Source organism: Scyliorhinus torazame, chromosome 5 (genome assembly GCF_047496885.1).
Source record: "Scyliorhinus torazame isolate Kashiwa2021f chromosome 5, sScyTor2.1, whole genome shotgun sequence".
NCBI classification, from domain to species: Eukaryota; Metazoa; Chordata; class Chondrichthyes; order Carcharhiniformes; family Scyliorhinidae; genus Scyliorhinus; species Scyliorhinus torazame.
Genome location: NC_092711.1, coordinates 241,429,608 through 241,450,241, shown reverse-complemented (window position 1 = coordinate 241,450,241; position 20,634 = coordinate 241,429,608). Strand labels below are relative to the sequence as shown.

The 20,634-nt window shown below is 50.8% G+C and overlaps 1 protein-coding gene and 1 pseudogene across 1 annotated transcript in view; one reads left to right on the top strand and one right to left on the bottom strand.

Moving 5' to 3' along the window:
* Nucleotides 1-20,634, bottom strand: part of LOC140418111 (small glutamine-rich tetratricopeptide repeat-containing protein beta-like) — a 198,205-nt pseudogene that overhangs the window by 117,732 nt on the left and 59,839 nt on the right.
* The window catches only part of LOC140420984 (kelch-like protein 4), a 564,196-nt gene continuing 556,064 nt past the window's right edge, over nucleotides 12,503-20,634 (top strand). Inside the window, exon 1 of the mRNA XM_072505214.1 lies at nucleotides 12,503-12,637. The gene's annotated coding sequence lies outside the window, so the exon portion shown is untranslated. The remainder of the gene's footprint in view (nucleotides 12,638-20,634) is intronic.

The window sequence follows — 20,634 nt, the reverse complement described above, 5'->3', positions numbered from 1 at the left end:
GGAAATATGTGGACCTGCTAGGCCCGTTGCTAGTGAGGACTTTCAATGAGACAAGGGAGGGGGGACCCTGCCCCCGACAATGTCCGGGGCGCTGATCTTTCTGATCCTGAAGCGGGACAAGGACCCACTGCAATGTGGGTCGTGTAGACCGATCTCGCTCCACAATGTGGATGCTAAGTTGCTGGCAAAAGTGCTGGCTACGAGAATTGAGGACTGTGTCCCGGGGGTGATCCATGAGGACCAGACGGGATTTGTAAAGGGCAGGCAGTTAAACACTAATGTGCGGAGGCTCCTCAACGTGATTATGATGCCATCGGTGGAGGGAGAAGTGGAGGTAGTGGCAGCTATGGACGCGGAGAAGGCCTTCGACCGGGTGGAGTGGGAGTATCTTTGGGAAGTGTTGCGGAGGTTTGGATTTGGGGAGGGGTTCATCAGCTGGGTCAGGCTGCTATATAGAGCCCCGGTGGTGAGTGTGGCTACGAATTGGCGAAGGTCGGGGTACTTTCGGCTGTACCGAGGGACGAGGCAGGGGTGCCCCCAGGCCCCCTTTTTATTTGTATTGGCAATTGAGCCTTTGGCCATGGCACTAAGGGAGTCCAGGAAATGGAGGGGATTGGTCCGAGGGGGAGAGGAACATCGGGTGTCGCTGTATGCGGACGACCTGTTGCTGTATGTGGCAGGTCCAGTGGCGGGGATGGTGGAGGTCATGCAGATCCTAAGGGAGTTTGGGGACTTCTCGGGCTATAAGCTCAACGTGGGGAAAAGTGAGCTCTTTGTGGTGCATCCAGGGGACCAGGGAAGGGGGATAGACGACCTAGCATTGAAGAGGGCAGAAAGGAACTTTCGGTACTTGGGGATCCAGGTGGCTGGGAGTTGGGGGGGCCCTGCACAAGCTCAATTTGACGCGGTTGGTGGAGCAGATGGAGGAGGATTTCAAAAGATGGGATGTGCTGCCACTCTGGCTAGCGGGCAGGGTACAGTCGGTTAAAGTGATGGTCCTCCCGAGGTTTCTTTTTGTGTTCCAGTGCCTTCCCATTATGATTACCAAGGCTTTTTTAAAACGGGTAGGTAGGAGCATCATGGGTTTCGTGTGGGCAAATAAGACCCCGAGGGTAAAGAGGGTGTTTCTGGAGCGTAGCAGGGACAGGGAGGGCTGGCGCTGCCGAATCTGTGTGGCTATTATTGGGCAGCCAACATGGCGATGATCCGAAAGTGGGTAATAGAGGGAGAGGGGGTGGCGTGGAAGAGGTTGGAGGTGGCGTCCTGCAGGGGCACCAGCCTGAGGGCACTGGTGACGGCACCGCTGCTGCTCTTGCCGACAAGGTACACCACGAGTCCGGTGGTGGCTGCAACGGTGAAGATTTGGGGGCAGTGGAGACGGCATAGGGGTGAGGTGGGAACCTTGATTTGGTCCCCGATTCGGGAGAACCATCGGTTCGTCCCGGGAAGGATGCATGGGGGGTTTCGGAGCTGGCATCGGGCAGGGATTAGAAGAATGGGGGACCTGTTTATAGATGGGATGTTTGCGAGCCTAGGGGCGCTGGAGGAGAAGTTTGGGTTACCCCCGGGAAATGGGTTCAGGTATATGCAAGTGAGTGCGTTTGTGAGGCGGCAGGTGAGGGAATTCCCGTTGCTCCCGGCACAGGGGATTCAGGACAGGGTGATTTCGGGTGTATGGGTCGGAGAAGGCAAGGTTTTGACGATCTATCAGGAGATGAAAGAAGAGGAGGAGGCCGGTAGAGGGGTTAAAGGGCAAGTGGGAGGAGCTTGGGGAGGAGATAGATGAGGGTCTGTGGGCTGATGCCCTGAGTAGGGTTAATTCCTCTTCCTCTTGCGCCAGGCTCAGCCTAATACAATTTAAGGTTACTCACAGAGCGCATATGACAGGGGCGAGGTTGAGTAGGTTCTTTGGGATGGAGGACAGGTGTGGGAGGTGCTCGGGAAGCCCGGCGAATCACGTCCACATGTTCTGGTCGTGCCCGGCACTGGATGGGTTCTGGAGGGGTTTCGCGAGGACTATGTCCAAGGTGGTGAAAGTCCAGGTCAAGCCGAGCTGGGGGTTGGCACTATTTGGGGTAACGAATGAGCTGGGAGTGCAGGAGGCGAAAGAGGCCGGTATCCTGGCCTTTGCGTCCCTGGTAGCCCGGCGGAGGATCTTGCTATTATGGAAGGACGCGAAGCCCCCCTGTGTGGAAGCCTGAATAATTGACATGGCAGCGTTCATTAAGCTGGAGAGGATAAAGTTTGCCTTGAGAGGGTCTGTGCAGGGGTTCTGCAGGCGGTGGCAACCGTTCCTAGACTATCTCGCGGAGCGTTAGGAGGTGGTCAGCAGCAGCAGCAACCCAAGGGTGGAGGGGGGGGGGAGGGGGGTGTCTCTTTTGAGGGGGGTATTTGGGTGGGTGGGAGGGGGGGGGGGGGCTTCCCCAAGGGTACCTTTGAAAGTCATATGGGTGGGTTACTATATACGGGGGGAAAACCAATGTATAAGTTTTGTATTATTTTCGATTGTTGTGTTTGTGTTCTTTTTTCTTTTTGTTATGGGGGGGTTTGTTAAACATTTTGTTGGAAAAATCTGAATAAACATATTTTATAAATGAATAACATAATTCAAGTGAATAAGGCAGAACCATAATAAACCGGGGGCACTGGTTAATACTCCTGCCTCACAACCAGGGACCCGTGTTCAATTCGAACCTTGGGTGACTGTGTGGTGATTGAAGGAATTCTATTCTGTGGTTCCAGAATACCGAAGCAGACATGGGAGAATGTGCAGAAGGAGGCCATTCGGCACATTGAGTCTGCACGGACCCTCTGAAAGAGCACCCTAGCTAGGTCCATTCCCCCATCCTATCCCCGGAATCTAACTTGTAAATCCCTTTACACTAAAGTGTAAAGCATGGCTTTAGCATGGCTAATCCACCTAACACGCATATCTTTAGATTGTGGGAGGAAATCGGAGCACCCGAAGGGAACCCACGCAGACATGGGGAGAATGAACAAACTCCACACAGACAGACAACCAAGGTCAGAATTGAACCCAGGTCCCTGGCGCTGAGAGGCAGCAGTGCTAACCACTGTTCCACCATGCCACTGCCATTTCTTCTGGGTGCTTCACCTTCCTCCCACCGTCCATAAATATGCAAATTAGGTGGATTGGCCTTGCTAAATTGCCGCTTAGTGTCCAAAGATCTGGTGGGGTTATGGGGATAGGGCAGGGCCGGGGCCTAGGTAGGGTGCACTTTCGGAGCATTGGTGCAGTCTCGATAGGCCGAATGTCTTTCTTCTGCACTGCAGTGATTCCAAGGTCCTATAAACACAAATCAAAAAAAATCTGATGTTACAAGGACAATGACAGAAAAATGCCCTGGGATGCTTTTAAACCTTATGATCATAATCTAGATTAAAACATACAAACACTTTTAAGCATGCCAATATATAGTGCAGATTTAAATACTTTAACAGATTTAAAACATAACAAAACCTGGGCTGGATACTCCGTTAGGGAGACTATTTTCTCCTGCCGAAGCTGAATTGCACCAGTTTTATGATCCCTTGCAGTTGTAAAGCGAATACAATTTAGGGTTCCACGCCATGCAAATTTATGCGAGGGATTCCCAGGAAATCCTGCTATTGGGCCACCATCTTGAGTGGGTGGCTCAATAGAGAGGTCCCAAGGAGCAGCACGGTGGTGCAGTGGATTAGCCCTGTGACTCACGGCGCTGAGGTCCCAGGTTCGATCCTGGCTCTGGGTCACTGTCCATGTGGAGTTTGCACATTCTCCCCGTGTTTGCGTGGGATTCGCCCCCACAACCCAAAGATATACAGGGTAGGTGGATTAGCAATGCTAAATTGCCCCTTAATTGGAAAAAATTAATTGGGCACTCTAAAAACAAATAGAGAGTTCCCATGGCCAGTGAGCCCTGATCCCCCCCTACATCGCAAATCAGCCACAACCCCTCCCGCACAACAAATTGTGCAGCGACATTACATGCTTGAGTGTTTGGAATGCACTTAGTGCAACTTACATTCTTTGATGTGGCCAATGTTTACAAATTTTGGGGTTTCACCACTTAGGTCACTGAAGCGTGAAAGAATATGAATTGATCAAAGCTACAGATGATTTTTACAAGCTGTCAATCATAGACAACTACTTGAAAGCTACAAATAATCTGCAGGTAATGGATCCCTGGGAACCAGGCATCGGTACAGCTGCTCTCCTTCAAGGAATGAACATGGGGAACTGCAAGGTACATATTATGGCTGTAATGCATCACGCTGCGCCTGTCTGTACTACTCACTAGCTTGTAGACAAGGGTCCTTTTTCTGGGGGGAACGTCAGAGTGGGGAGGATATGTGTGGGGGGGGGTCTGTTGAGGGCATTCCTTTAGGCAGGGGATCCTTGTGGGGAGTTCTCCTATTATAGAGATCCCTATGGGAGATATCCCTATCACTGGGATCCATGTGGGGGCTCTCCCTATCATAGGGGTCACTGTGGGATGTCGACCTTTCTCAGAGGTGACTATGGGGGTCTCCCTATAATAGGGATCCTGGTGGGGGTCAGGGTTGGACCTTGGATGGGCTTGGATGGTAAATACCATCATGGCTCTAGAGTGGTGGAACTCACAGTGGGCCAAGGGGGTCCATGGCACATCATGAGGTCCACCACATCAGGGACACACTTGTAGACAATAAGTGAACTGTGCCCACTCGATTCCTGGACGCGGGTACCGAAGAATCACCGGAGAGTGGAGCATAGAGCGCTGGGCCCACTAAATAGATGCAAACCTATAACTCGTTCACGCCGCCAGTGTGGTTGGAGCACGGCATTCTGTTTTGACCCGATGTCCGATTCTCCATCTCATCGGGGAACACATTCTGAGCTTCCTGGCACGCAGAATCCAGATCCTTATGTTCACTTATAAATAATCACCTTTAATCATAAAGAAAAATTACTTTAAAAGAACCAAAGTAACAGCAATGCCTGTATAAAAGAGCAAAAGAAAAACTGTTAAAAAAATTCTACATACCTTTAATACACTTGTTATCCATGTTGCCTGTAGACTTCAATATAAATCTGCAGTTTAAATGCCTGCCCTCAATTGCATTCCTGTAGCTGCTGCGTCACAAGGGGTCACGATACATCAAAACTGCGCCAGAGGCCTGAAGCTGCCGCAGGAAGAGGAAGGTTCACCGTGATTTCTGAGCGCAGGTAAGTGCATTTTTCTATTTCAGACTCGGCAGCCCATGGCTTTTCCGTGGCAAGTCGGAAGTTACGGGCCTATATTTCTTCAGGTGCTGGGAAAAGCTGTTCGCCTACATCACCGCCAGTTTTTATATGGTGGATTCAAGATTGAGTCTGCTGGCCTTGGAGGATCAACCAAACTGTAGAGCTTTATTGAGAATTTTTTAACACAAGAGGCTGCAATGTTAAATTGCTTGTTTGCTCGTGCAAACAGCCAATTACATCATCTCTTAAAGTGCCCCTGTTCAGCTACAAGTTTTTCTACATCCTGAGGAAACACTAAAAATACATAACAGTATCCTTATTGAAAACTTAAAACCTGTGCAACCCCACCTCACATGGTTTTAACGCCACCTGCTCTGTCTCGGACATTTTCTTCGAATCTCAGAGGCATGTTAATTCCATCAGTATACACTCCTTGCTTTGGCCGATGATGTCTATGCTGGCTAGGCCACTTTTGTTGGAATGGATCACCTACTGGAATGTAAATGGGTTCATTTCTGCTTGGTGAACTGGCTGCTGGATTATGGTCTCCTGGGCATCTGCACCTCTGCTCCAAGGACGCCAGAAAGCGAGATAAGAAAATGGCAGACGTTGACACTGACAACTGGGAGATAGTCGCTAGCAGCTGTGACATCTGAAGGCTGACTGTTCAGAAGGTCACCGGAAGGAGTAGAATTAAAAAGTTCAGCTGATCGAGAAGGTGGCCCAGAGAAAATCTTCCTCTCCAGCAAATGTGACAGAGACATGGGGATGGGTTGGGGGAGGTAGGTGCTCCTCAGCCACATCAGGCAATGCTTATCACTAAGTTGAGCACCATGGTGCAAAAGGGAAAGTTGCCACAAGTCGGTGGTCATTATTGCTACACAATTATGGAGAGATGATGGCATAGTGTCACTGCTCTCGTAATCTACGAGACACGAGTTCAAATCTCACCATGGCAGCTGGTGGAATTTAAATTCAATTCATAATCTGGAATTGAAAGCTAGTCCCAGTAATGGTGATCATGCACCTAAAATTGAGCTGGTTGACAAATGCCCTTTTGAGGAGGAAATCTGCCACCTTTCCTCATTCGAGTCTAAGTGTGACTCTAGATCCACAGCAATGTGGTTGACTCTTGACTCTTGGCCCAACAAGCAAGGGCAAGTAGGGATGGGCAACAAATGCTGACCTTGCCAGTGACACCCACACCCAAGATGAATGAAGAAAAACAACATGAGACATGGATATCAGAAGAGACGGGAGCCGATTTAGCTGTGATGATCCTCCTTCACTAACTATTGTCACAGCTCGCATATAAAGAATCACTATCTGGGCAAGATACTGAGGTCTGTCTGAACCTGTACATGCAGGCTGTATTCATGACTTTAAGATGAGGCAGAGAGAAGGGGGTGGGGGGGGGGGGGGGAGGGGGGAAACATGACATCTCACCTCTTATTCTAAGACCCATTACAACTGGTATAATTGGTTAATAGGAAGATCTCACAGCACCACTAAATAGATCAAACCTATTACACTTTGGAGTTCACTACAATTTGCCAGAATAGTTTTTGAAATCTCTGCCTATTCTTTTCTTAAAAAATAGTTACTATTGATTTCTACAATATTTATGGCTTAATATCGAAAGGGGAAAGTAAGGGTTTATAACAACATAAAAGTCAAATTGTGTTTTCAGGACTCAAGATGCAGCTGGAAGAACTTGTGGAAACTGAGTTTTCAACAAAGGTACAAGATGCAGTTTTGTCAATTGTAACTCAGTGTTGAAGGTCCTAGCTATAGTTAAACATGATAGTACATTACTGTATTTGTGCATTGATTGGGTATCTGTATATAAGTAGCAAATCATGTTAATTTGTGATTGGTTATGTTAATAATTGTACCTGTCGAAAATGTATAACAATGATGAACTCTAACTGATCTGAGAGTCTGTGCCTCCGCCTTGGCTGAGGTGCGGTCTCCATCATAAATTCCCGAATAAACGGCTGGAAATAATCTGGGTCTTGCCTGATCTATGAGGGTCTGGAGAGGATAGAGCTGCTGGATCACAATCCGGTTAACGGGGAGCTGGAGAGGATTGAGCTCTGGATTTTCTACCGCAGCAATATAAATCAAGCCAAATCATCCATATTTACTAGAAGAATTCAGGAATATCTGGGACATTTCTTCATCCTTCCTCTGTTCAGTGTTATTTCCTGACTCACTGAATGTATTTACTTTTGAAGCTCCACTGATGATTAATCTCGGCTTTGTCATGGCTGCAGGGAGAAAAACCTTCAGCACTTTCCTATTATCAAGAATGCATTCTCACTCGTGACATTTAACTACCATGAATATTTTATGTCTTAAATTTTGTTTTGGAACCATCAGTTGTGGAAAAAGATGTTAACAGTTTTGCACAAAGCCTTTAGCTTGCTGTGGGAACCACTCTCTGGGGCCTGTGTCGGTTTTTCAGTGTGGATACATGCAGTGATCACTCTCCGCTCCAACACAAAGACGTTCGTCGATGCTCAATCCTTTCAGTAACACCAAAAATTGAGGCAACAATTCCATTTTGGTTACATTGTTGTATGACAATGACAAATAAGTACCTGCTCAATGCATTTCTGTCACAACACCTTCCCATTATTCTCAGGTTAGGTTCTTTGTCAAATGATAGTTTGAGTTTTATTGAAACATCCCCAGCCTTTTATCATTGACGGCCCTCGATAATTATGTCTCAAATGAGTTAATTCCAAAAGGGATATACCGGGTGTTTAGAATGTTAACTATGTATCTCTGCAGTTATGCACTGAGGTGGTCTATATAGAAAACAAATAGGGCGGGATTCTCCGTTGGCCGACTCCGAAATCGGGAAAGTGATTGGGCGGAGAATAGGTTCTGATGCCAAAATCGCGGGTGGGGTCTATTTGACGTCAAATCACAATTCTCCATTACCTCGACAGTGGAATCAATGTGTCCCAGAACGCAAATACCGTAAACACCATTTCCGTATCATTAGGGGACGTGACCCGGTATTCTCCAGAGCCTCCACGATGCTCTGCCTCCAATGGGATGAGTTCCCGACGGCGCTGTTCCCTTGAGCTTTTAAAAATCATGAAACCGGCGTGGTGGCTGCTGAGGGAGAGAGACATGGAGAGGAGCGACTGTGGGCTGCCGGGCCGAACACTGGATGGGCTGGCTGGTGTGTGGGGCCTTGCCAGGGCCGGAGGAGGGAGGGGCAGGGGGAACAGGCCGAGTGGCCGGAGTGACCTCCACAGGACTGGGGCGGTATCCAGGCACGGACCATCATTACCGCAGCCATCAAGGCAGCCATCTTGCTGAGCAACCACTAACCACCCACCATGGCCCCTGGTTCTGTAGAGTGACACCGACCGTATGGGTGTCCCCACCCCTCCACCCCCGCACCCTACTCCCCTCCACACCTGTCCCCACCCGGCCGCCACACATTGGCGGCCCACCCTGGGCAATACCCACAGTACCCCCTATGGGGTCCGTGGTGCCTACCCTTGGTGGGGGCAATGCCAGCCAATGTACCTGTGGCATCAGGGACAGGCTCCAGAGCCCCTACAGTGCCGGTCACCAACAGGGCCAGGGGTGCGGGGATATGGGGGGGGGCTAGAGGGACATGCGGGGGCGGAGCCAGTAGTGCCAACCGGGGCCAACATGTAACCCGGTGGTCCTGGTTGGGCATGGGGGTACGCGCCATGCTAACATGTCGGCCTTTCACCCCTGCAGACAATGGATATTGGAATTCAACCAGCAATAGTGGCCTTCTTGTTAGTCCTTGCAGCCCTGGGGGATGCCCTGTGGCTGTACTAGCTGGCGCTGCTCGAGGAGGAGGAGGAAACTGCAGTAGCAGAGCAGGCAGCAGAGGGGCAGGTAGCAGCTGTCCAGGTTGGCGAGCTGGCTGCCTAACAGACCGAGGAGGAGGAGGTGTCAAGGAGGCGCCGCATGAGGCCTCGTGTGTACCAGCACCGTCTGTCATTCAGGGACCTGCCGGTAAGGGCATGCTGTTGAAGACTCCGGCTGAGCAGAGAGACAGTGCAACATATCTGCCAGATGATGGCACACCTGGCACCACAGGGATATGGGGGAGGACACCCACTCCCAATGGCCGCCAAGGTGACGGTTGCCCTGAACGTTTATGCGACAGGGTCCTTCCAGGCGCCTAGTGAGAGCCTGTCCGGCATCTCAGACCTCGGTGCACAGGTGCATTCGTGCATCCTTGCCGACATGGAGGTCCTGTATGGCCATGCACCTCAATACATCTACTTTAACTGAGCCCACCAGAATGCCCGAGCAGCGGGGTTCGCCGTCATCGACGGGATGCCCCGGGTCCAGGGGGTGATCGACGGAACCTCCGAGCACCTGCGGATAACAGGTCGCTCTACACCAACCAAAAGGGGTTCCACTTGATGTACGTGCAACTGACATGTGACCATTCAGATGTGCATCATACACGTCTGTGCCCGGTACCCTGGCAGTGTGCACGACGCCTTCATCCTGGCACACTCGACGTTTCCTGACATGTTTGAGACGCACTCCGCCGGCTGATGGGTTGTCTCCTGGGTGACAGGAGTTATCCCCTGTGGGCAGCATGATGGCACAGTGGTTAGCACAATTGCTTCATAACTCCAGGGTCCCAGGTTCGATTCCCGGCTTGGGTCACTGTTTGTGCGGAGTCTGCACTATCTCCCCGTGACTGGGTTGGTTCCCTCCAGGTGCTCCGGTTTCCTCCTACAGCCCAAAGTTGTGCAGGCTAGGTGGATTGGCCATGCTAAATTGCCGTTAGTGTCAAAAAAAAAGGTTAGGTTGGGCTACGGGGATAGGGTGAAGGTGTGGACTTGGGTAGGGTGCACTTGCCAAGGGTTGGTGCAGACTTGATGGGCCGAATGGCCTCCTTCTGCACTGTACATTCTATGATCCACTGCATTCGTGGCTGTTGATGCCCATCTGGAGGCCACAGATCGACGCAGAGAACCGTTACAACGAAGCTCATGCAGCAACTAGGAGCGGTGCTTCGGCCTACTGAAGAAGTGGTTCAGGTGCTTGGACCGCTCTGGAGGGGCCTTCCAATATGATGCTGAGACGGTCACCCCGCATTGTGGCGGCCTACTGCATCCTCCACAACATCGCACAGCAGAGGGGCGATGTGTTGGAGGAGCAGGAAGAAAGCCAGGCCTCGTCCGATGAGGACAATGCAGGGGAGAGTGAGGATGAGCAGGACATGGAGCCCAGGCAGGCATGGCATGCCGTAAGACGTGTGCACCAGGGCCGATGTGCACGGATGCTCTGATTGCCTCCAGATTCACCAACTGGGAGGGTGGTAGGGTGGGACTGGCCAGGGGCACGGACTTCTCATCCCAACCCCACACTCCCTCACTGCCTCCCCCGGCTGCCCCATGCCTGCAACTCCCTCCGTGATACATACTTGTCTCATTACGGGATGGGGGCCCTGGGTTGGCAGTAACACTGGGCCTGGTCCATGGGATGGAGGAAGCTGACCCTCTTATGGACTGACCTCATTAACACTACACCCCTGTATGCTTCATCCGGTGCCGGTGCTTACGTAGGTACATTGTGTACCTTGTATTGCCTTATTATGTATTTTCTTTTATGTATTTTCTTTTATTTCCTTTTCTTTTCATGTCCTTAATGATCTGTTTGAGCTGCTTGCAGAAAAATACTTTTCACTGTACCTCGGTACACGTGACAATAAACAAATCCAATCCAATCCAATCTCCTTCCAATCTTCTCCCGCTCCTGGCATTGTGTGCGGCCTTCTCCTGGGGGGGCAGCGGCTGGGGGGGGACAGAAAACGACAGTGTTAGACGGTCCGCAGCATGCAGCTCAGGTGGTTGGTAGCTGGTGGCCTCAGTGGCCAAGGCACGCGGCCATGGCGGCCGGTTTGGGTAGAGGCATGTGGTGCAGGGTGAGGGTTTGGCCATCCTCCTGGTGGGGCAGGCGGGCGAGCGGGTTGGTTTTCGGGTGTGTATTGGACACAGGTTTCTGCAGGGGTGCAGTGCTGCCTACTCACCCTGGCCCCCTTGAGGAGGTTGTGCAGTTTTTTCCTGCACTGCTGGCCCGTCCGGACGATGTTGCCCACGGTGCTCACGGCCTCTGCCACCTGCGCCCAGGCACAGCGAATGGTGTGGTACAAGGTAATTCACCACTCCTCCACCACGCCCAAAAGGGTTTCCAGCTTGGCATCGGTAAACCTCGGGGCTGCTCTCCTCGCTGCCACCTTGTTGGCTGGGATAGTGTGTGTGGGGAGTGAAGTGTGTTATGCGGATGCAGCTTGTCAGCCTCCTGAGTGCCAATCGTGAAACCGGCGAATCCGGCACCGTTTCTCATTAGAATCAGCGTGTTCCATGTGGCGCCAGTGCTGGGCCCTAATTGTAGTGGAATCAGTCCAGGTGTGGCGCCAGTTTTTCTGTCGTGAAAGTCCACAAATTTTGCATTGGCATCAACACTTCTGGCTGGATTTTCCGGCGATCGGCTGGAGAATGCATTTTGACGCTCGAATCGGGGGTTGTGCCATTTCCCCGATGCTCCGTCCCCTCAAAAATGGCGTACTCGAGGAATCATCTGAGACCCTCCCCCGATATGCTCTGCCCCGATGGGCCGAGTCCCTGACGGGGTGGGACGAGTTTCCTCACAACTTTTGGGGACCTCGCGAGGCGGCTGCTGACTGTGTCCAGCGCCGCCACAGCGCCCTGGGCAGGGGGATCATTGACGGGGGCTGGGGGGACTGGTGGGGTGTGGTCCGAGGATGGCGAAGGGGATTACAGGGGGGTAGTTTTTGGCAGGCCTGGCCCACATGTGGCCGGCACTATGTTGTACTACGTGGCCGTACACGTGAGCATCACGGACCCGGCCATTCTGCGATCGTATCTACAGGCAAAACCAGGGGCTTTACATGGCGTGGCTGTTAGCCCACTACTGGGCGAAAGATCGGTGCGGGGGCAACACCGACATTTTGGGTGTATGACCAGCCGGATCCTGCAGACATAGCCGCAGAATCGGAAAATCCAGCCTTTAGTCTCAGAAACTGAAAATCCTGCCTATAATCTTTGGGCTCAGGATTATTCAGTGTAGATGCTGAGGGAAGTGAAACGGAAAACAATTATCTGCAACTTCCTCTCAAAGGAAAGTGTTTTGGGGTATAAGGCAAACATTTATCAGTCTTTGAAGGGCAGAGGAAAGAGGAAGCAGGTTGCTGTTGCATTCTGCAAAATAATTGGTTGTTAAAGGACGAAGAAAAACATATTTAACGCCACAGCTTAGTAAATAGGCACTTTAGTTATAACAAGGAAGAAAAACACGACTTTCTGCTCTGGATATACATTTAGTCTGACGGGGCACCTCTGTCTCCTCTTCTTTTACTTTCAAAAGGTAAGAGAATCATTTTTGTTCTCTTATTTGTACTTGCTAAAGGCCAATCTTAAATGTAAAGTCCACCTAGACTGAACTACCACCGTTTTTCTTTTCAGTGCAACCAATGTAAATACTGAAGCTGTGACATAATGCAGTAATGTATAATGGTCAAGTTAAATTGATTAAGGTGTTTGCATTTCCTGATTTGAGCCTTGCTTTGCTAATATGTACCATTTCTGAATGTTACTTCTATCCATATATTGTCTGTCAATTTTAGGTCAGTGAATCCAGACATTTTAATACAGCAATGGCATACTTATACAGCAACAGAATTTTATTTCAAAATATATAAATGCTAAATTAACAAAAAATATTTTCAAGGCATAAGGTACCGAAGCATGAAAATAATTCCTCGCAAAATAATTTGAGAAAATAACTTGAAATTGATTTCAAAATACGTGTTTCTACAGTCCAATTTCTGACATAATCAGTGGTTTTCTATTCTTCAATCATTTTGCTTCACTTATTAAGTAGGTTTGAGGTATTTGAATTAATTTCAATTATGCAACCTCACATTATAGCGTTCGATTTCTGGAACGGCAGTACGGACCTCAACCTGCTTGATGAGTTGCTCAAATATTCGAAGAAACAAAACTCCAAGTGTGTTCAGGCTTGGCACTGTAATACATAGTGCGATGATTTCATTAGCAGTTAGGGAGACAATTATGCAATCAGCAGAATTTAATGTACGTGTCGGGATTCTTGGGCTGGGCAAGGTAGCGAGAAGCCCTGCACCACCTCCTTTAGGAGCGGCCTGCTGAATTAAGTGCCACTCAGTTAGGCAGCTTTTGCCTAGGATCAAGGATTCCTGGGGCTCGATGTCCCACCTGCCGAAGACCACCAGCTACTCATTGCTTTGTAGCACCACTGGGGAGACAGTGGCTGCTGTCAGTAATGCATCGGCCCAAAGCCCAGTGTTGCAGAGGTGGTTGCAGGAAGTGGGGGCAGGGAGTCAGAAGTGTTGTGTTTTTCTTCTCCTGTGCTTCCTTTGTAGATAAACATTAAGGCACCAACCATACATGAAAAAACATTCTTTCACAGAACATTGGCGTCACAGGCTAGGCCGGCATTGTTATTGCCTATCTCTAATTCCCCTTGAGAAGGTGGTGGTGAGTTGCCTTCTTGAACCGCAACAAGCCATGTAAGGTAGCATTGTGGATAGCACAATTGCTTCACAGCTCCAGGGTCCCAGGTTCGATTCCCATCTTGGGACACTGTCTGTGCGGAGTCTGCACATCCTCTCCCTGTGTGCGTGGGTTTCCTCTGGGTTCTCCGGTTTCCTCCCACAGTCCAAAGATGTGCGGGCTAGGTGGATTGGCCATGCTAAATTGCCCATAGTGCCCAAAATTGCCCTTAGTGTTGGGTGGGGTTACTGGGTTATGAGGATGGTGTGGACCTTGGGTAGGGTGCTCTTTCCAAGAGCCGGTGCAGACTTGATGGGCCGAATAGCTTCCTTCTGCATTGTAAATTCTATGATCTATGTGGTGTGGGAACACCCACAATACTGTTAGGAAGGGAATTCCAGGCCTTTGGCCCAGTGACAGTGAAGGAATGGCGATATAGTTGCAAGTCAAAGGCCGGGATTCTGTTGCGAGTCCGCCTCACTACCTCTGCTGGCGAGAACTGAGAATTTGTCGCTCAGCCAAATCTCCATTCATTGCTGCGGGACCAAAAATCCCACTGGCGTGAAAGAACAGAGAATCAAAGTCAAGGTGGTGTGTGGCTTAGAGGGGAATTTGTAGGTGGTGGTGTTGCTATGCATCTGCTCTCCTTGTTCCTCTAGGAGGTAAAGCTCATGAATTTGGAAGGTGCTGCCGAAGGAGCCATGGTGAGTTGCTCGAGTGTATCTTGTAGGAGGTATATACTGCTGCTAATCTGCACCAGAGGCTGAGGGAGTGAATGTTGGGAGTGGTGGATGGGGTGCCAATCAAGTGGGCTTCTTTGTCCTGAATAGCAACAAGCTTCTTGAGTGTTGCTGGAGCTGCACTCATTCAGGCAAGTGGAGGGTCCGCTACACTCCTGACTTACAGATAGTGGACTGGCTTTTGGAGGTGAGGTACATTCTGCAGAACCCCCGGCCTCTGATCCGCTCTTGTAGCCACAGTATTTGTATGGCATGTCCAGTTCAGTTTCTGATCATTGGTACCGCCCAGGGGTATTACAGGTTCTTTGAGAATTTGGAGGGAAGATTCCACTGGAGAGCTGACACCCATGTCCAAATTGGCATCTTCCTCAGAACAAACGTATCTGAATGTTTAGCACAGGGCTAAATCGCTGGCTTTGAAAGCAGACCAAAGCAAGCCAGCAGCACGGTTCGATTCCCGTAACAGCCCCCCCCCGAACAGGTGCCGGAATGTGGCGACTAGGGGCTTTTCACAGTAACTTCATTTGAAGCCTACTTGTGACAATAAGCGATTTTCATTCATTTCATTCAAATACCAACCACCAAACTTGCCATGGCAGAAGGCAATAAATTCCATCAATGTTTCAGAGTCAAGCTTTGCGCCTTGTATAATATCAGTTCTGAAACAAAGCCATGCTTGAGAAAGTCAAAAAAAAGAAACAATAACTGTAGAATCCTTTGCTCACACAACAGGAATTCAGGACAATGTTTTTAAATGGAGAACTGAAATTTTTTGAGTAGTAGGCCACAATATATTACCTTCTTCCCTCTACTTTTTCATTTATTTACAATTATGGAGTTGAATTTAATGATACAACCATCACTCACAATCAAAACCTTTCCCAGCTCCAGAGGCAATGGGTTGGAAGCTGAAGAAAACATTATTTGTGGTGGTCATTTAACATTGATGCAAAGATTTAATTGTGTTTTATTGTTAGATGATTCTAAGATAGTTTCTTTGGACAACTCAGTGCTCCGTTACGATCCAAGTTATAAGAAAGTCTTTGGGTGCGATCTAACGGAAAAGTTTCTAAGTGTGGTAGCGAGCAGGAAGAGTCAGGTGTTTCCCGATGGCCAACCCAGTGCCATTACTGGTATCTAACGTTAATTCGGGCACTTCACGCCGTGATAGACTGTCCTGCCAACTGATTTGCCTGGACCATGCCCAGCGGCTCCCTGCTAATGAGGGGAAGCAGCACTTAACCGATCCACAGAGCAAACCCCAGACAGCACACAGCCATGTCACTGCGCAGACTAGCCCCATGATTCGGAGATGCTGACCTGGCCCAACTGTTGGACGCATGGAGTCCAGATGGAATACCCTGTTCACATGATGGGGTTCAGAGGGTCAGCAAAGTGCAGACAGTGCCGCCTGGGAGACAGTGGCAGCGGCCGACAGTGCGGGAGTGTCACCAGGTGGACCGCCACCCAGTGCCGCAAGTAGCTCAACAGGCCGCACGGGTGAGTTGGCATCGGCCTTCTGGCACCTGTCCTGTCTGACACTGCCATGGCCCTGCAGTGGCACAGGTGTCAGAGGTTTACTGGATCCGAGGACCCTGCTGGGTCCCAGTCAGATGCTGAGCCTCTGGATCAAGTTATCCCAGAGCTGATGCAGGTGTTAGGTTGCGGCCATGATATTCAGAGGATAATGTCAGTGACACCTCAGCAGGTCTAATTGGAGGAATCCCAAAGGTTACGGGCGCAGGAGTTGGCGCCGGTAATACGTGGCACTGAGGCCAACACTGCTGGGTGGTGAGCCTGGAGCACAACATCAGCAGCATGAGTACTGGTGTCCAAAGCGATGCTCAGTCAGTGAAGGCCATGGCTGAGTGCCTCGACAGTGATCCATTCACTGGAGAACGTATTGCCCGGGTGCTCTAGAGCATTTCTCAGTCACTGGGAGATGTCTCCCAGTCACAAGTGGACCTTGTCGGGGTGATGTGGGACATGTCCCAGATGCAGATGGGCATTGCCGAAGCACTGCAGAGTGTGGCCCGCTTATAGAGAGGCCGCGCTGAGGACATTGCCACCATGGTACAGACAATGGGGGGTCATCTGTACTGGCAGTGCCGGATAGTGCAGAGACCTCTGGAGCTCAATCCTCTCTCCCAAGGTGACCCCCAGCGCCCTACAAACACCGATTAGAAGATTAGAGCTTTGGGGGACAACCCTTCGGGGAGGCAACGACGTTCAGCAGCTCTCCCGAGACACCCCACTTCTTCGCAACGGCGCGTCTTGGGTCAGTGGGCAGAACAGAGTGGCACTGCGAGGCATGTGCCACCACCGAGGCGGCTGGGCCCTCTGGCTCTAGGCCCTCCAGGGGCATAAATGGCCACAAATGCAGCAGCTTGCCTCCACCTTTGATGTGCATCCTGGGGACACACCTAGATGTAGCGGCAGAGCACGGAGGGCTAAGAAGACTGAGGATCACTGAGAGGGGACTGAGGAGAAGTTGGGGGGGGGGGGGGGGGGTGGCAGCACCATTGCAGTCAGGGACAATTAGGGTCACAATTGTAATCACTAAAACGTTTACACCCGTTCGCCCTCCACCCTCTCGCAGCCCCCTCCCGTACACGGTGGTCCGAGATCTGCTTCTTCTCACAAGGTATACCACGTGCTGGTGATGTGTGCAGCAGACAGACAGGAGTCAGACTATAGCATAGATCGAGGAGCACCAGAGCTCAGTTCACAGTGAGTTTTCATCACCCTTCTGCCTTGTCTATTGACCTGCTGACAGTCCCGAAACAGACCCATCACCCTGGAGTGATGCAGCGCAGAAACTGGAAGGGCGGAATGTGGTCACTGGGGGGCAGATGGGAGGGGACGGTTGCAGGGGTTGGGTGGGATGGGGAGAGTGGGTGGGATGATGGACGCAGCCATATCCAATGTGAAGTGGGCGAGGATGAGGGCATCCTTCACCCTCTGGGCATGCCGGACCCTCGCTGCCACCGCCTGTCCTCCATCCTCCAGCTGCTCCCACTGGTCCTCCCCAGCCTCGTCCTCCAGCCCCTTCTCGTCCGGCTTCTCCTGGTCTTCCTGGTCTGATGTGGCCACATGTTCCTCTTTCTCCACCTTGAGCACATCGTCCCGCTGTTGTGCCAGGTTCTGCCAAGGCACAGCAGACCAGCACAAAGCGGACGACCCTCCGCGGAGTGTACTACAATGCACCACCAGAACGGCCGAGGCATTGGAACCGCATTTTAAGCAGCCCGATGGACCGCTCACTGACAGCCCAGGTGGCCACATGGGTCTCATTGTGTCGGGCCTCTGCATTGGTCACCAGCCTCCATACTGGCGTCGTTAGCCAGGAACTCAGCAGGTACCCTTATCCTCCAAGAGCCATCCGGTAATCCTGGGGTGTCCCTTGAAGACGCCGGGGATCCCCGGGTGTTCCAGGATGTAGCTGCCGTGCACACTCTCGGGTAAGTGTGCACACCATTGCATGATCCTCAGGTCGTACACAAGTTGAATGTTCAGAAAATGAATGAGTGATCCTCCTGGACCGCCCAGTGTATGCAATGCATCATGCGTGCCATCTATTACCCCCGGACCAGGTGCTGGCGGAAAATCCTGTTGCCCGGGCATCTTGGTGGGCTTGGACCAGGTCAAAGTTTATATATAGTTGGCTGCACAAGCAAACAGGGCATCCATGACTTCACAGATGCACTTGTGGGCGATAGGTTGGGCTATGCCACACAAGTTCCCACTTGAGCCCTGGAAAGAACCAAAGGCATGGAGGTTCAGGGCTGTGGTGAACTTGACGATCGCCGGAAGCGAGTAACCCCCTCCTCCACATGATTCCAGGTCCACAAGGACATGGCACAGGTGCCACAGCATCCCCTTGTTGAGGCGGAGCTCCTGCGACATATGCTGTCCAACATTTCTTCGAAAGACCAGTGACGCCTGTACACCTTGGGCTGTCGCTGGCCTCCCCCACTGGGTTCCTCCCTCGTCTGATGGGCGGCCGGGTCCTCAGGGTGTGGGGCAAGCCCCTGCACATGGGCTGCCCCCTCAAGCATCTGCATCGCTGCTACCGCCTCCTTCGCTGGTGTCTGGTTGCCTGGAATGCCAATGCCACTACGAGGGCAGCTACTGAGGGGTCCAGAGTACCATCCATACTATGATACCTGTAAGGAAGTGGAGAGGGTCTGAGACTGACAATTGGTTATGGCTTCCACCCTGTAACCCTCTAATCCCCAAGCCTCCCCCACCCTTATATTCCCTGCTATCTCACAGAGGTGCCATCCAATGAGCTGGTTGAGCTGGGGGACCCTACCCGGCTGCAGTGGAGGCCCCTGGGCACCGAACTCCAGACCCCCGCCAGGAACGGAACTAGGACCGGGCCCAGGTACCCCACCGATCCACACATCCACCCTCTGGTCCTGGCAACTCCAGTGTCCCCTGACTGCCTGTTTACTAAGATGGCTGCTCATCTCCTCCGATCCCCACAGCAGCCATTTCGCTAACTTCATGATTTTTAAATTGGTGCGCTAAACAACATCCACGTGACCTGCTCGCTGGGGAGATGGCTAGATCATGGGAGGTTGTTAGATCAGGAGTCCTCCCTGTTAATGGGTTGGAGATTGGTCTTAATTGGTAATTATTGGTTTCTCGGCATACCGCAGCAGGATCATGATCTCGCCAACGTTAATGTGTCGGTTACTTAGGAAACCGATCGTCGCCTGGCGTGCTTCCCGATTTCGGACACTCCCATAATCTATTCGCTCGTATTTGCAACCAGTGCAGCATGACCATTAGATCACACCCTTGTTTGGTAATCCACAGAGACTAGCTCCTCAACTTGATTGACATGAAGATCTTCTTTGGTGAAAACATGCTTTTTAGAAAGTAATTAATTATATTTTACAGTAGAATGAATGACAAAGTAATACTTTCATTGTCTCTCTTATCTGGCCACATGCTGTATTTCAATATCAGTTCGTTAAAACCATTATAACAGACAAGAGTTTGAGGAAACATATGCATTCAGTCAACATGAATTATTATTACCAGAAACACTTGGTGAAGCTAATCTCAGGTCTCTGACTGTCTAACTGAATGTTACATTAGATCTGAAAATGAGATGGGATAAAAGAATGAAACTCAATTTAAAAAAACGGCAAGGGATATGGTGTGAGAGTGTGATCAATACCCCATAAGAAGAATAAAGTGAAATGTTGTAATGGGAAAATTGGCAAAAAACAAGATTGAATCTGGGTGAGAGAACTGGCTAGAAAGAAAACATTGTCTCCTTATGTAAAGAACAACAGTTTGAAATAAACTTGAGGTTTAATCTTACTCTTGGCTGACGGCAGTAACATGAGGCAGAATTTTATGCTGGTGAGAGGAGCCCCGTTCGCTGATTGGCGAACCAGCGGGAACCTCGCATTGCTTTTCTCCAGGTGGCTGAGCACAATTAAAGCTAAGCAGGCACTTACCTGGACAGCATCAGACCTCATATTGGATTAATTCACCAGTGGAGCAGAAATCCAATCCCCAACAGCTGATGGCTAATCAGAGGCCAGCTAGCTCTCCAATACACACAGTGCCACTGAGTACCGTGGTCACTGCTGGCCTTCCACAGGGATCATCGCTAGATACCTGAAGGTAAATGGGGTGGCGAGAGGCTCCTCAGGGAGGTAGCTGGTCAGATACAAGGGCAGGAAGGTCTCTCAGCAAAGGGTTACGTGGCTGATTCCTGGGATGGCGGGACTGTCATATGAGGAGAGACTAAATCAGTTGGGAGTATGTTCATCCGAGTTTAGAAGAGTGAGAGGGGATCTCATAGAGACTTATAACATTCTAACAGGATTAGACAGGGAAGATTCAGAAAGAATGGGCTGGATTCTCCACTGGCGGGATTCTCCATTGCACCGGCAGCGCACCCACGCCCGGGGATTTCTCGACGGCGTGGGGCTGCCCAGAATGGGAAACTCCATTGGCCGGCTGGCGATACAGAGAATCCTTCCGCCGGTGGGGGCGCACGGCACCAAAAAACGGGTGCTGTGGGATGGAGAATCCTGTCCAGTGTTCCTGATGGTGGGAGAGTCCA